The following is a 15195-nucleotide window of genomic DNA, read 5'->3' as shown; positions in this document are numbered from 1 at the left end:
CGGGAGTGTGGGGTGGGTGGCCCTGGCCTGGGATTTGCTGTCCCGTCGGCACAACAGAGCCACACTTGAGTCTCACACGAGGTCAGTGTTCCTCAGGCACCGTGTCAGGTGTGCGGCCAGAGATGAACCTTTTGTAAAACTGAATCTGCAAATTTATTTTTAAGCTTATTTGTTTTTGACTCTGCTGGGTCTCTCTGCTGCTGCCCGGGCTTTTCTGTAGTGGCAGTGAGTGGGGGCCACTCTCTAGCTGAGGCTCCTCGTTGCGGTGGTCTCCCTGTGTTGCGGAGCGAGGGCTTCGGTTGTTGGGACCCATGGGCTCAGCAGCGGCTGCTCCGTGACTCCAGAGCACACGGGCTCAGCCGCTCCTAACCCCCCAGCACTGGGGTCTTCCCACATCAGGGACTGAACCCGTCCCTCTTGCCTTGGCAGCTGGATTCCTCACTGCTCAGCCATCAGGGAAACTTTCTGAGATCTAACTTGTAAAAATAATTTGGTAGGGGAATTCCCTGGTGATCCAGTGGTTAGGACTCCAGGTTCTCACTACTGAGGGCCCTCTGTTGGGGAGTTAAGATCCCATGAGCCGTGAGGCAGGAAAAAAGAAGCTGGGCTGTTATTTCTTCCAGTGGTTTCAGGGGCTGTGTCCTTGTGATGCTGCCTTTGGGGATGGTTTTCGTTTAGCTCACCGACAGCAGTCTGAGCCGGTCCGGCTGACGGCTGTGTCTCTGCGAAGGACCGCCTTAGGACAGGATGACTGGACAGAGTCCTTGAGTTTTGGGGTGGGGAAGGGGTGTTCCCCTGCACTTCCCCGGAGGAAGCTGCTGGAGGGCCCATGCAGCAGCCCCGCCTGCCTGCCCCAGGGCGCAGCGGGTCAGGTGCCCAGCCCAGGCGGCCACGCCCTTCCTGGCCTGCTTGGGGATTGTTCTTGGGCCTTCGCCAGACTTCTCATTTCACTAACGGCGCGCGCCAGGGCTGCTGGGAGCTTTCACCTCCTGAATTACGGCTTCCATACCTGCCCGCCCTGCAGTCAGGCCATTACTCTCAGATTCATTACTTAGCAGGACGGCCTCTTGGAGTAGAAAGGAACCGTTGCCTTTTATAATTAGTCATTTACATTTTCTTTCCTTGGGGAAGAATCACTCAGTTCTAAGAACTGGTTGCTGGCGTGGAAGTGATGAGAATATTGGGGAAAGTAACTGTTTTATTGCGGAGCTTACTTGTCAGAGAAAAGGCCGGCAGCCTGGTGCTGTAGTGACTGGCAAAGGAAGGCCAGGGATGACCAGGCCTGTGTCGGGGGCTGGAGGGGATGGGCAGGGCGGGGGTGAGCTCGCTGCGATGAGTTATCCCGGGAGAGAACAGTCATGGTGCACCCCAGGACCCAGAGCCTGCACAGAGAGCCCCTCGAGAAGGTTCTGTTCTAACAGGGAAAGAGGCCCGACGACCCTCAGAAGGAGCCAGGACCTTGATCTGTTTTCACTCCCCGCCAAGCTCCAAGGACAGAGGACAAAGGGCCGGTCTGCTGCTTGGGAAAGCGGTGGAGAGGGCACCCACGTGGCCCCCACTTGACCTCTGTTGTTCACATCAGGCGTCTCCACCTGGAAGGGGCAGCGGAGCGGCAGGAGGCGGGCGGAGAACCGGGCCTGCACCCAGCTCGTGAGTGGACGGCGAGTGGACGGAGAGTCTGGTCCACGTGAGGCTCTGCTCTCTCCTCTCTGGATGCGTCAGGCTCGGAGACGTGATCTAAGAGCCGCAGTCGAGAAGAGTGAGGGCTCCTGGCAACGTTTTAGAAAGGCTTATTGAATAGACAAGAATGTGTGGGCTCGTGGGCTGCAGCGGGAGATTCATTAAGAATGAATTATTGCGTGCCAATTTAAAAAGAAGATTAAGAAAAAAATTCATCTACAGTAGCATCGAAAACAGTGAAATCCACGTTGTTGCCTGGATGAATAGTTCGTTCCTGTTAATTACGAGGCAGCGCTGCACCATGTGAATCTGTCAGCTTGTCTAAACATCCTGCATCTGGTGGGAGCCGAGGCTGCTGCTTCTCTTTGTCTGCTAGGAAAGGAATTTCCTCGAATGCTCGTGTGCAATCCTCTGGTTGATGTGTACTGTTTTTCTTGGGTGAGTTCCTAGGAGTGGATTTGCTGGGTCATGGCGCAGAGCTATACTAAGTTCTATGAAAAACATCCAGACCTTTCCCCCAGGTTGGTTATGCTGCTTCACACACCCATCAGAAGTGTGGCCTGGCTGTTCCACGTCCGCACCAGCTTCACATGTCCCTGCTTTTATTTATGCTGGAGAGCAGTCCTCTGCGTGTGCGCGCGTGTATTTATCTATACTGTTGGGCTGCACCCCGCAGGCCTACAAGGCCCTGTGTGTGCCCAGCTTCAAGACCAAAGAAAAGCCCAGAGTCAGTGACAGACACAGCAATGGTTTAATGGATGGGGGACCTTACATGTCTGAAACGAGGTCCTGGAGTGACCCCCATGGGTGGTGGGCAGGACATGGAGGCGCTTTTTCGTTCCCAGAGGAAAGGGAGTTTGCCACTATGAAGGAATCAGTTTGCCTTTTCGTGCTGTTCATGGAGTTCTTATGGCAAGGACACTGGAGTGGTTTGCCATTTCTTCCTCCAGTGTACCACGCTTTGTCAGATCTGCTGTGACCCATCCATCTTGAGTGGCCCCGCACAGCACAGCTTACAGCTTCATTGAGTTAGGCAAGCCCTTCGCCACAGTAAGGCTGTGATCAGCTGTGGCCACCTGATGCGAAGAGCTGTTGTTCTTCAGTTGCTCAGTTGTGTTCGACTCTTTGTGACCCCTGGACTGCAGCACGCCAGGCTCCACTGTCCTTCACCATCTCCCGGAGCTTGCTCACACTCATGTCCACTGAGTCGGTGAAGCCATCCAACCATCTCCTCCTCTGTCGTCCCCTTCTCCTCCTGCCTTCTTTCTTTCCCAGCCTCAGGGTCTTTTCCAATGAGTCAGCTCTTCCCATCAGGTGGCCAAAGTATTGGAGCTTCAGCTTCAGCATCAGTCCTTCCCATGAATATTCAGGACTGATTTCCTTTAGGATGCACTGGTTGGATCTCCTTGCAGTCCAAGGGACTCTCAAGAGTCTTCTCCAACACCACTCATTGGAAAAGACCCTGATGCTGGGAAAGATTGAGGGCAGGAGGAGAAGAGGGCAGCAGAGGATGAAACGGCTGGATAGCATCACCGACTCAGTGGCCATACATTTGAGCAAAGTCTGGGAGACAGTGAAGGACAGGGGAGCCTGGTGTGCTGCAGCCCATGGGGTTGCAAAGAGTTGGACACAATTTAGCCAGTAAACAACAGCAAAGTCAGGTTGGCTCATTAGTTACCCGGGAAACCCGCTGAGGGGCAGGCCCCTCACTGCCCCTTTGATAAGAAAAGCCACGAGCTGGAGGCCGGGGCAAGTACATAGGAAGGAAGGTCACTCAGTAGCCCAGGTGTAGGTGAAGCAGGCACTGGTCAGGTAGGGGGTGGACAGAGAGCAAGAGAATGGCCATCTTGAGTGGCCTGACTGTACAGTATCTCTACTTCTATATATGGAGAGAGGGTATGAGAATATTTTTCCCAAGTTTGTGGCTTGTCAGTATATTTTTTAACAATGTCTTCTGCTGAGCAGAGAATTTTAATTTTGATGACTTCTAATTTATTATTTTTTTTTATGATAATGATTTTCTGCATCCTAACTAAAAATCCTTTTCCTACCCCTAGCATGCCAGGATATTCTCCTATGTTTTTCTTCTAGAAACTAACATTTTATTTATTTTTTTGGAAACTGTGATTTTAGTTTCTATTTCTTTCTTTTTTTTTTTTTTTGGTGGTTTCATCTCCTGATTTATTAACTAGTCATAGGCCCCATCAGTGACAGAGGCTGTCTCACTCTTGTAACAGTAGTTTTAAAGGTGCGATTTTAACCCAGCTATAGACATTAACATGCTGCTGCTGCTGCTAAGTCGCATCAGTCGTGTCCGACTCTGTGCGACCCCATAGATGGCACCCAACAGGCTCCTCCATCCCTGGGATTCTCCAGGCAAGAATACTGGAGTGGGTTGCCATTTCCTTCTCCATAGTTTCTATTTCTAGGTCTGTCATCGAGCTTGACTTAATTTTTCTGTGTGGTGTGAGGAAGGCACCATGGCTCATTTTTTAAATAGAGGTTTCCTAGTTAATAACAGCTCCATTGTTAAGAGCAGTTTTGTTTCGTCTCCAGAATACACTGCTTTGGCGCCTTTTCTGAAAATCAAATGACTGTTTAAGTGTCTGTTTTTGGACACTCGATCATGTTTCATTAATCTGTTGATGGAGTGTTAATGCTGGTGCCTACTGCCTTAACCTCTGTAGCTTCTCTTGGAGTTGGGTAGGCTAAGACCTCCTAGTGTGTTCTTTTTTAAAAAAATTGTCTTGAGTATTTTTAGTTCTTTGAATTTTTATGTAAAGTTTGTCATTAGCCATTTCCTACCAAAAAAGCCTTGGAAAAAGCCTTAGGGCCTGGGATTTTTGAATGGGATTATACTTTTGAATCTATGTGTTAGTTTTCCCAGAATTAACAGCATTAGCCATGTTGATTTATTCTAGTCCATAAGCATGGCATATTTTAAAATTTATTTAAATGTTTTTTAACTTACCCCCATAAACATTTTGTACTTTTCAGTGTAGGGGGTTTTCTAATCTTTTCTTAAGTTTATTTCTAGATAGGTTTTTATTTTTGATAGTCCTTTAAATAGTATAGCTTTCTTTGTAAATTTCTTAAATTTTTATTGATGGTTTATACAAATATAATTGAGTTTTGTAAACTGACAGTTTTCCAGTTCCTATTGTATAACACATTACTCCAAAACTTGCTGACTAAAGCGTGTGTTTTGTCTCCCTCGCAGACTCTGTGGGTCAGGGTTTCAGCCAGCGTGTACCTCGAGCTGCTGTCTATGCCCCTTGGTGCCTGGCGCCCCTGTGGGGTGCCTTGAAGGCTGGCGCAGGTTGTTGCCTGGGGACTGGAATCAGCTGCAGTCTCACTCTTTTACGTGTGCGTTGCCCAAGCTTGGGTGACCCCAAGACTGAGACTGTAGTTGAGCTGCCCACTTGCGGCCTCCCTGTGTGGCTTAACGTTCTCAAGACACAGTGGCCTCGGGAAAGTCAAACTTCTGATGTGATGGCTCAAGACACCCAGTAAGACTTCCAGAAAGCAAGGCGTAAGTTGCACAAGCCTACCCAGATTCAAAGAGAGGGAAATTAGACTTCATCTCTTGATGTAGGAGTGGCCTGATCACATCATAAAAAAACATTTGGTTTAAGAGAGACTGTGTGGCCACTTTTGGAAAATGTAGTATACCGCACCTTGCTTCTGGTGATCTTGCTAAATTTACCTATTAGTTCCAGGAGCTTTTTGGTGGATGCCTTAGGATTTTTTAAGTGCACAAGGGTGTCACCTGCAGATGAACAGAATTTTACTTCTTTCTATTAATATGCATGGCTTTTATTTTCTCTTCTTGCCATATTGCATTGTCAAGGGCCTCAAGTATGATGTTGAAGTGATGAGAGCAGACATTTTTAGATACATACATATGTAGGATGATTATGCTTTCTTGGTGAGTTTGTGTGTTTATTGTTATGAAATATTCCTCTTTTTCTGGTATTTCTTCTGTCCTGGGTCCAGTTCATCTGATATTAAAATAGGGATCCCGTCTCCCTTAGGATTAGTATTTCCTGGGTTTATCTTTTCCCATCTCTTTGCTTTTAATCTATATCATCCTATTTAAAGCGCATTTCTTGTGGATAGCTTATAGCTGGATTTTGCTTTCCTGCCCTTTTAGTGTGTGTTTAGTTCATGGACATTCATGGAATTATTTATGTGGCTGGAGGTTAGGGTGCCATTTTGCTATTTATTTTCTATTCATTTCACCTTATTCCCTCCCTTTTTCCTATTTCTTTTGGATGCATCACAAACTTTTTAAATTAATGGAGTTTGTATTGTAGAACTATTTACAGAAATATTGAGCAGAAAGTACAGAGTTTGATATACTCTGTTGTTACCTCCACAGAGACACACACTTGCTCCTGTTATTAACATCTTGCTTTAGTGCATTTCTTATAACTCATGAGCTGTTATTGGTATATTCAGTTCAGTTCAGTTGCTCAGTCGTGTCCGACTCTTTGCGACCCCATGAATCGCAGCACGCCAGGCCTCCCTGTCCATCACCAACTCCCAGAGTTCACTCAGACCCACGTCCATCAAGTCAGTGATGCCATCCAGCCATCTCATCCTCTGTCATCCCCTTCTCCTCCTGCCCCCAATCCCTCCCAGCATCAGAGTCTTTTCCAATGAGTCAACTCTTCGCATGAGGTGGCCAAAGTACTGGAGTTTCAGCTTTAGCATCATTCCTTCCAAAGAAATCCCAGGGCTGATCTCCTTCAGAATGGACTGGTTGGATCTCCTTGCAGTCCAAGGGACTCTCAAGAGTCTTCTCCAACACCACAGTTCAAAAGCATCAATTCTTCGGCGCTCAGCTTTCTTCACAGTCCAACTCTCACATCCATACATGACCACTGGAAAAACCATAGCCTTGACTAGATGGACCTTTGTTGGCAAAGTAATGTCTCTGCTTTTGAATATGCTATCTAGGTTGGACATAACTTTCCTTCCAAGGAGTAAGCGTCTTTTAATTTCATGGCTGCAATCACCATCTGCAGTGATTTTGGAGCCCCCCAAAATAAAGTCTGACAGTGTTTCCACTGTTTGCCCATCTATTTCCCATGAAGTGATGGGACCGGATGCCATGATCTTTGTTTTCTGAATGTTGAGCTTTAAGCCAACTTTTTCACTCTCCACTTTCACTTTCATCAAGAGGCTTTTTAGTTCCTCTTCACTTTCTGCCATGAGAGTGGTATTATCTGCATATCTGAGGTTATTGATATTTCTCCCAGCAATCTTGATTCCAGCTTGTGTTTCTTCCAGCCCAGCGTTTCTCATGATGTACTCTGCATAGGAGTTAAATAAGCCGGGTGACAATATACAGCCTTGACATACTCCTTTTCCTATTTGGAACCAGTCTGTTGTTCCATGTCCAGTTCTAACTGTTGCTTCCTGACCTGCGCCTTATAGGTTTCTCAAGAGGCAGGTCAGGTAGTCTAGTATTCCCATCTCTTTCAGAATTTTCCACAGTTTATTGTGACCCACATAGTCAAAGGCTTTGGCATAGTCAATAAGGCAGAAATAGATGTTTTTCTGAAACTGTCTTCCTTTTTCCACGATCCAGTGGATGTTGGCAATTTGATCTCTGGTTCCTCTGCCTTTTCTAAAACCAGCTTGAACATCTGGAAGTTAAAAAATTGGTATATTACTATTTAAAGTTCACGGTTGATACTGGGGTTCCCTCTCTATGCTGTACATTCTGTGGGTTTGGCCAAATGTATAAGGACTTATCGGGCTTCCCTACTGGCTCAGTCCATAAAGAATCTGCCTATAATGCAGGACACCACCTGCAATGCAGGAGAGCTGAGTTCAGTCACTGGGTTGGGAAGATCCCCTGGAGAAGGCAATGGCAACCCACTGCAGTGTTCTTGTCTGGAAAGTCCCATGGATCGAGGAGCCTGGTGGCTACAGTCCCTGGGGCCGCAAAGAGTCAGACACAACTTAGTGACTAAACCACCATCACCAGACGTCCACTGTTACGGTGTCGTCCAGAGTAGTTCACTGCTCTAAAAGTCCCTGCCCTCCCCCCGTTCATCCTTTCCTCTCCCTGAAGCCGTGACAGCCAGTGTCTGCTCACCATCTCCACGGTTTTGCCCCTTCCGGAGTGTCATTTCCTTGGGACTGCCCAGCTCCAGGATCCCTTCCCCTCAGGGAGCCTTTCTTGTTATTGGTTTCAGTCTAGCTTTTTGGCAGTCTCTCCTCTCCCCACCCTCCGTTAGAGGATACTCCTTACAGCTCAGGTCTATAACTTATGTGGACTTCCTTCAAATAGTGTTGCACCAGCTACCGTTGCTGGCCGGCCTGTGTCCCCAAACAGGTGTTCAGCTTGTCCCCGTTTTCTGAGCAGTTTACAGGGGGAGCACCAAGCCGCTCTGCCAGGGCTCGGGGGAGCCTTCCACCTTCACCACGTCTCGTGACTGATGGCCCCAGGGAACCTGTGGAACGGGTGGGCAGAAGGGCTCACACTTTGTGTGGACGCTGCCCAGCGTCTTTTAGATATGCCCCCAGTGGCTTGTGAAGGAGGCTTCCCGCCTCCATGTAACAGATGAGGACATAGAAGAGCAAAGAAATTAGGCTCACTGGTGGGAAAAGAGTTGGCCTGATAAATTTTTACAGCGCCCTCCCGCCTGAGAAGGGCTTCCTGGGTAGCTCAGTTAGTAAAGAATCTGCCTGGATTCTTTACCAGTGCAGGAGAGCCAGGTTTGATCCCTGGGTCGGGAAGATCCCCTGGAGAAGGGAATGGCAACCCACTCCAGTATCCTTGCCTGGGAAATCCCATGGACAGGGAGCCTGGTGGGCTACAGTCCATGGGGTCACAAAGAGTCGGGCCTGACTGAGCGACTCAGGCTTGCGCTTTCCTTCCCCCCAAGCAGCATGCTGCGGAGCTCTGGCCTTGTCCTTCTCCTCCCGTCTCCCCAGAGACCGTGACGGGGACGTGGAGGGCGTGCGTGTGATTGCGGCCTCTCCACGTGGAGGGACAGCTGGTGCGATGGACGACAGGCTCAGGGTTCAGCGTGAGTTTCGCAGCCCGCAGGGCCAGCCAGACACGTGCGATGAACGAGCTAGCGGCAGTGAGCCCGAAGGCCTCCGTTGACATTCACGGGACCAGCCAGTGCAGCTCGCTGAACGGACGCAGCCTGCACGGGCTGGGTTGACTGCGTCTCCGGTAGGGCGCTTTCGTCCTCACTGCCCAGGGTCTTCCGTCAGGTGACTGACGTCTCGCGTCCTCTCTGGCCTCCTCTGTCAGGCTCACCTTGGCAGCCAGGGTCACCTTTTCCAAACGCAGATCTCGTGACTGCGGTGGCCCCTCTTTCTGTGTCGCTCGCTTCATCCTGTGGCTTTGCTGGGCCTCACCCGTGGCTCCCCGCGTGTCGCTCGCTTCATCCTGTGGCTTTGCTGGGCCTCACCCGTGGCTCCCCGCGTGGCCTTCCCGCCTTGGCGTGGTCTTCTCCCGTCAAGGCCGGCTTCCTCGGGGCCCCTCCCACCACACTGGCCTTCGTTCCCTGCCTGGAGTGAGCCCGGCCCCCCGGCTGCCTGGGCCCCCTGTTCTCTGCATCTCGGCCCAGGCCTCCTGTTCTCAGTGTGTCCTTGGGTCAGGCCCCTGTTCTGTGCTCTGACCTCAGGGCTTCTCCGGTCATGGTGAGCCCCCATGTGTGTCTGCGTGGCCTGCGTGATGAACGTTTGCTTGACGACCAGACTGTCATCTCTGAACACAAGTCCCATGTTGGTTTTCCTGCCCGACTATGTTGGGGACCCAGGGCCGCCCCCAGGTTCTGGGACTCCAGCACAACAGCCACGATTCCTCCCAGTCACGTGTGTAGAGTGCACGGGCCAAGGAAAAAGGCCAGAGGGACCCAGGTGCGAGCTGCCAGGAGTCCTGTCCCTGTGGAGTCACCGGAGATGCTTAACTCCCGAGCCACGAGTTGGCCCTGTCTCCCAGGACAGGGAGGCCTGGCGTGCTGCGATTCATGGGGTCGGAAAGAGTCGGACACGACTGAGTGACTGATCTGATCTGATCTGATCCCAGGAGCTTGTGAGAAACGCCACACCCGGGACGTCCCTGGGGTTCCCTCCAGGGCGGGGGACGCGGGTTGATCCCTGGTTGGGGAAGCAGGACCTCACATGCCCTGGGTGACCAAGCCCGTGTGCTGCACAACCCACCACAGCCAAAATGAAAACATGACGGACAAGAAGCCACGCCTGCGGCCCGACTGGGAGCCGCTGCCCCCGGCACCGCTGCGGGCACAGAGCAGCAGGAAAACAGGCGTGCAGCTGCATGAAGACGGTGCTCCGCGGCGGTGGCGAGCCGTTCTCACTGGCTCAGGAGAGGTGGGGGCACCCGAAATCCTGGTCCCAGGCACCCCCCGGCGAGCGCCGACCTTGCACATGGGCCAGTCTCAGGACGGCAGCCTCAGGCCTACTTCTCTGCGCCCTGCAGGACGCCCTCGGGCGGGTGTGCCGCACCCAGGGAGGAGCGCCCGTCCGCCCTGGGCCGGTCTTGGGTGGATCGATGCCTTCACTGTGCTCACTGGCTCACAGGGGGCCCGAAACGGGGCCTGGTGTCGCGAGGTGTTCAGACGCAGGTCCAGGGTGCCTGAGAGGGGCGGGTTTGCTTTCCCCTCGGAAGGGCGCTTTCCCCTCAGAAGGGTGCTTTCCCGCAGAGAGACTGGCCGGGAAGGGCTGTGGGACACGCTGAGGGCCCGCGTCTCTGGTCCCGCACAGCCCCTTGTCCCAGGGGTGAGGGGTCTCTGTCCTCTGAGTGCTGGGTCCTCCCCCTCAGCCAACACGAGTGAGCCTTCCCGGTCTTCTCCGAGATGCTCCTTCAGAAGGATTTAGTCCGCCTTTCCTCTGAAGAGCGCAGAAGTGCTGTTGGTTACTGCCGAAGTGTGAGGCAAGCCCGGTGTGCGTGCTTTGATTTCTTTTCTTTCCTGCTGATTCGGACTTTACCTTCTGTAAAAACACTTCCCAGAAGGTCATTATATTTCTTCAGACCTTCCTTCCTTCCCTCCCTCTGAGCAATAAGTTTTCTATATTCTTCTATCATTCTTTAAAGACCCAGAATCAAATCTTGGCTTGCAGAGGTGTGCCTGTTTGCTTTTCATGGAGTGTTATCCATATTATTACTGTGAATATTCGTATAAATACAGAGTATTCTCACTTGCTTCCTATTTTGCCTGCAGATACTTCCTGTTTCTCAGCAGATACGTTCTGTGCTGGGCATGTGTGTGGGCGAGGGCGGGGGTGTGGATGGGATGCTGGGGGCGGTGCCCCCCCTTCATCCGGAAGGACCCGCGGTCTCTTCAGAGGCTGGAGGAGCCTGCTGGGCGGCCTCGGGGCCAGGTCCCCCTCCTGGGAGGCTGCTGCGGGCACCTCACGCCCTCTGGCTCCGCCTCCGGCCCTGGCATGTCCGTGGTGTGTCCTTTAGAGGCTTCCTGGCTGCCAAGGGGCACGGTCCTCAGCTTGGACCCCTCGGCTGACCCCCTGTGCCCGACCTGCGGCGGGTCTTCTCTGCCCCCGTGCCCACCCCCTGCCTAAGCCCAGACACCGAGGCCTCATCTGCCAGTCTTCTCAGGACCTTCCGTGATGCAGGTGTTTTTCTTTTTTTAAGACTCTCAGGTGTCATTCTTTTCTTACTATTTGGATTTTCAAGAGAACTCATCTCCCCTCCCTGGGTTTTGAACAAATTGAGAAATAAAACGAAATAGTGGCAGATGGAGACCAAAGAATAACTTTTATTTCTTCTAAATGAGAAGCTTGAAGTCCTATCTTAGTGTGAGAGCCAAATAAACCAGCGGACTGAATGTGGGGGTCATTCAGGCTGACCCTCCGTGTTGGAGCTGGCCCTGGGCCCCCGCAGGGCCCCCTGTGTGCGGCAGAGCCGTGCAGGGGAGCGGCCTTCCTTGGGGAGCGGCCGGTTCCGAGAGCTGGGCGGAGGGCTGGGCCTGCTGGAGGTCTTGACTCTCGGAGTCACGGGTGGTCAGTCGCCTTCTTGGGGCCAGTGTTTCTGGGGACGGAGAATGGGCAGGGAGGCACCTGCTGGACTCCCTCCGCCTGGAAGCCCAGCCTAGGTTTGAAGGCTGCCGCCCCCAGCTCCTGCAGCTGGCTCTCTGCATAACCATTAGGTTCCTGCTGAGCCAGGAACATGGTGCCCCCTTGGAGCCCACCGCCCCTAGGGACAGGCCAGCCCCCAGTGGAACCCCCGCTCCTCCGAGTATTCTCCTGGGTCTGCGGGGAGGGGGCGTCCGAGCCTGGTCCTGTGGCTTTGGGGCTCGTCAGACCTGAACAGTAATGCAGTAGTCTGCAAGGCCTCTGCCTGAGGCTGCAAAACCGCTCGTAGGTTATTTCTCATCCTTAAATACGTCCAGCCTGACTGCTTCCCCTGGCTCATCGGAGATGCTGCCGTGAGGTGAGATGACAGCGTGGAAGCTTCCAGCTACCCAGCGTGTCCCGAATTCAAGTGTAAATCTCTGTCACCCAAGTTCTGGAGAGAAATCAAGTCTTTGAGGGCTAACCCTGCAAGTTCAAGTCCAAAACCAGAATTCCTCTGCCCGTGAATGTTTAGCTACATGACAGCTTGGGCTGCGTGCCGCTGCCTGTCTCTGCCGGAGGGGCGGCTGGGGGTCTCCCTGGGTTGTGCGCAGGCCTTTCAGGGCCCAGCGCTCCTGTCCACTCAGCGCCGGTCTGTGACAGCCCTCCCTTCCCCAGACTTCAGTGTACCGAGACCTACCAGCTTGTCACCCCGTCTACAAAGCACATGCTTCCAGGCGCATGGGGCAGCTGCCCCGGGAGCATGTCCCGCCGCGCGGAGCCGAGCAGAGCGCACGCGGGACCTCGTGGAGACGTGACAGCCTGGGATCCAGGGCCTGTCACTTGAAATCCACGCGGGAGAAACCGCAGCAGAGTTAGGTCTGAGTCCGCTCGTTTTCCATTTCTGTGGGGAAAAGATTGTGGTTGCCTTGTAGGCATTTTTAGTTTTGTTTCGTAGCGGCCGCAGCTCCTGCTCTAGTCAGGAAGGATGTGTGTGTGTGTGTGCCCATGTTTGTGCATGTGTATTAGTGTGTGTGTGCACATGCTTGTGTGTTCATTGTGTAAGTGTGTGTGCCCATGTGTGTACACATGCTTGTGTGTCAGCACGTGTGTATGAGTGTGTGCATGTGTGTGTGCCCATGTTTGTGCGTGTGTACATGTGCGCATGTGTATGAGTGTGTGTGTGTTTTTGTGCCCGTGTGTGTACTCATGCTTGTGTGTGTACGACTGTATGTGTGTTTGTGTCCGTGTGTGTTTACACATGGTTGTGTGTCTGCACGTGTGTATGAGTGTGTGCATGTGTGTGTGCATATGTGTGTACACATACTTGTGTGTGTGTGCATGTGTATGAGTGTGTGTGTATGTGTGTGTGCCCATGTGTGTACATATGCTTATGTTTGCACATGTGTAGGAGTGTGTGTGTGTGCCCATGTGTGAGTAGTCATGCTTGTCTGTGTGCATATGTGTGTGTGTATGTGCCCATGTGTGTATACATGTTGGTGTGTCTGCACATGTGTAGGAGTGTGTGTGTGTGTGCGCGCGCCCGTGAGTACTCATGCTTGTCTGTGTGCGTATGTGTGTGTATGTGTGTGTGTGTGTATATGTTGGTGTGTCTGCACATGTGTAGGGGTGTGTGTGTGCGCGCGCCCATGTGTGAGTACTCATGCTTGTCTGTGTGTGTGTGTGTGTGTGCCTGTGTGTGCACATGCTTGTGTGTGCGTGTGTGCATGTGTATGACTGTGTGGCCGTGTGTGTGTACACATGCTTGTGTGTCTGCACGTGTGTATGAGTGTGTGCATGTGTGCGTATGTGCATGTGTAGGAGTGTGTGTGTGTGTGTGCCCATGTGTGAGTACTCAAGGTTGTGTGCGTGTGTGTGTGTGTGTGTGTGTTGGTGTGTCTGCACATGTGTAGGAATGTGTGTGTGTGTGTGCCCATGTGTGAGTACTCATGCTTGTCTGTGTGTGTGTGTGTGCGTGTGTGTGCACATGTTTGTGTGTACGTGTGTGCATGTGCGTGACTGTGTGGCCGTGTGTGTGCCTGTGTGTGTGTGCACGTGCTTGTGTGTGTGCCCGTGTGTGTGTGCACATGCTTGTGTGCGTGTGTGACTGTGTGTGACTGTGTGGCCGTGTGTGTGCCCGTGTGTGTGTGCACGTGCTTGTGTGCACACACACATTAAGCCCAGAGAGCGCTGGCAATGTGGGAGCCCTGAGTGCCACGTCTGGCTTCTCAGCCTCAGACATCACCGCTGGCGTGCAGGTCGTTCTCTCCTGGCTATGTCTCCTGGAGCCGCCCCCCACCACAGATCCCGGGGCAGGTGGTGCAGGGGTGCTGTTCTCACGTCCCCATCGCCTTCCACCCATGTCTCCCTGAGGACAAGCTGTCCCCTCCCAGCGCCAGCCCAGCGCACACCTGCCTGAACCAACAGGACCCACTCACTCACATTCAAGGACCCGCAGGCGCAGTGCCTTGTGGCTTGAAACCACACGGATGTGTCATTTGACAGTTGTGGAGGTCGTGTACAGTAGTCATGTGCGGACGTGAGAGTTGGACCATGAAGAAGGCTGAGCACCGAAGAGCTGATGCTTTTGAATTATGGTGCTGGAGAAGACTCTCGAGAGTGCCTTGGACTAAAAGGAGATGAAACCAGTCCATCCTAAAGGAAATCAGTCCTGGGTGTTCACTGGAAGGACTGATGCTGAAGCTGAAGCTCCAATGCTTCGGCCACATAATATGAAGAGCTGACTCATTGGAAAAGACCCTGATGCTGAGAAAGATTGGGGGCAGGAGAAGGGGCAACAGAGGATGAGACGGTTGGATGGCATCACTGACTCAATGGACATGGGTTTGAGCAAACTCTGGGTGATGGTGATGAAGGAGCCTGGTGTGCTGCAGTCCACGGGGTCACAAAGAGTCAGACGCCATTTAGTGCTTGAACGACAACAGCAAGTCCTGAAGGTCAGAATGCGGACAGGGGTCGGGGCCTGGGGCCAGGGCGGGGCAAGTTGTGTATCAAGGTGTGGGCCAGGCCATATCCTTCCTGGGCCTCCAGGGACGAGCTGCTCCCTGGCCTCTATCCAGCCTGCTTTGCTGGTCTGCTGGTCCCTACGTCCGTCCTCCAAGTGGGAACCAGTGTCCTCACTGCTCTGATGCTGACTCTCCTGCCGCCATGTCCGAGGGCCCGGCCACACCGGGCCCACCTGGGTGATCCTGGGTACTTTCCCTGTTCCAGTTGGTTGATTAGCAACCTTCACCACCCGCACCCCCACCTTGCTGGGAACCAGGCCCTGGGTGTTTGGTGGGCTCACTACCCCGCCTCCCGCAACCACTGAGTGCAAGCCTGTCACTGCAGGAGTGCAGTTGAAAGACTCGCCCTGAGAACGGTCCCTGAGCATGGGCCGAGGCTCCTGAGGGCTGGCTGGTGGGGTGCCCTGGGGCAGGACGTGCTAGGTGCCAC

The 15195-nt window shown here is 52.7% G+C and overlaps 1 protein-coding gene across 4 annotated transcripts in view; it reads left to right on the top strand.

The window, feature by feature from the left end:
* The window catches only part of TBC1D22A (TBC1 domain family member 22A), a 323966-nt gene that overhangs the window by 164798 nt on the left and 143973 nt on the right, over window positions 1–15195 (top strand). The gene's annotated exons all lie outside the window — the stretch shown is intronic.

Source organism: Bubalus bubalis, chromosome 4 (genome assembly GCF_019923935.1).
Source record: "Bubalus bubalis isolate 160015118507 breed Murrah chromosome 4, NDDB_SH_1, whole genome shotgun sequence".
Classification (NCBI taxonomy): Eukaryota; Metazoa; Chordata; class Mammalia; order Artiodactyla; family Bovidae; genus Bubalus; species Bubalus bubalis.
Note: the sequence above shows the minus strand (reverse complement) of the source record. Positions and strands in the feature narration are given on the sequence as shown.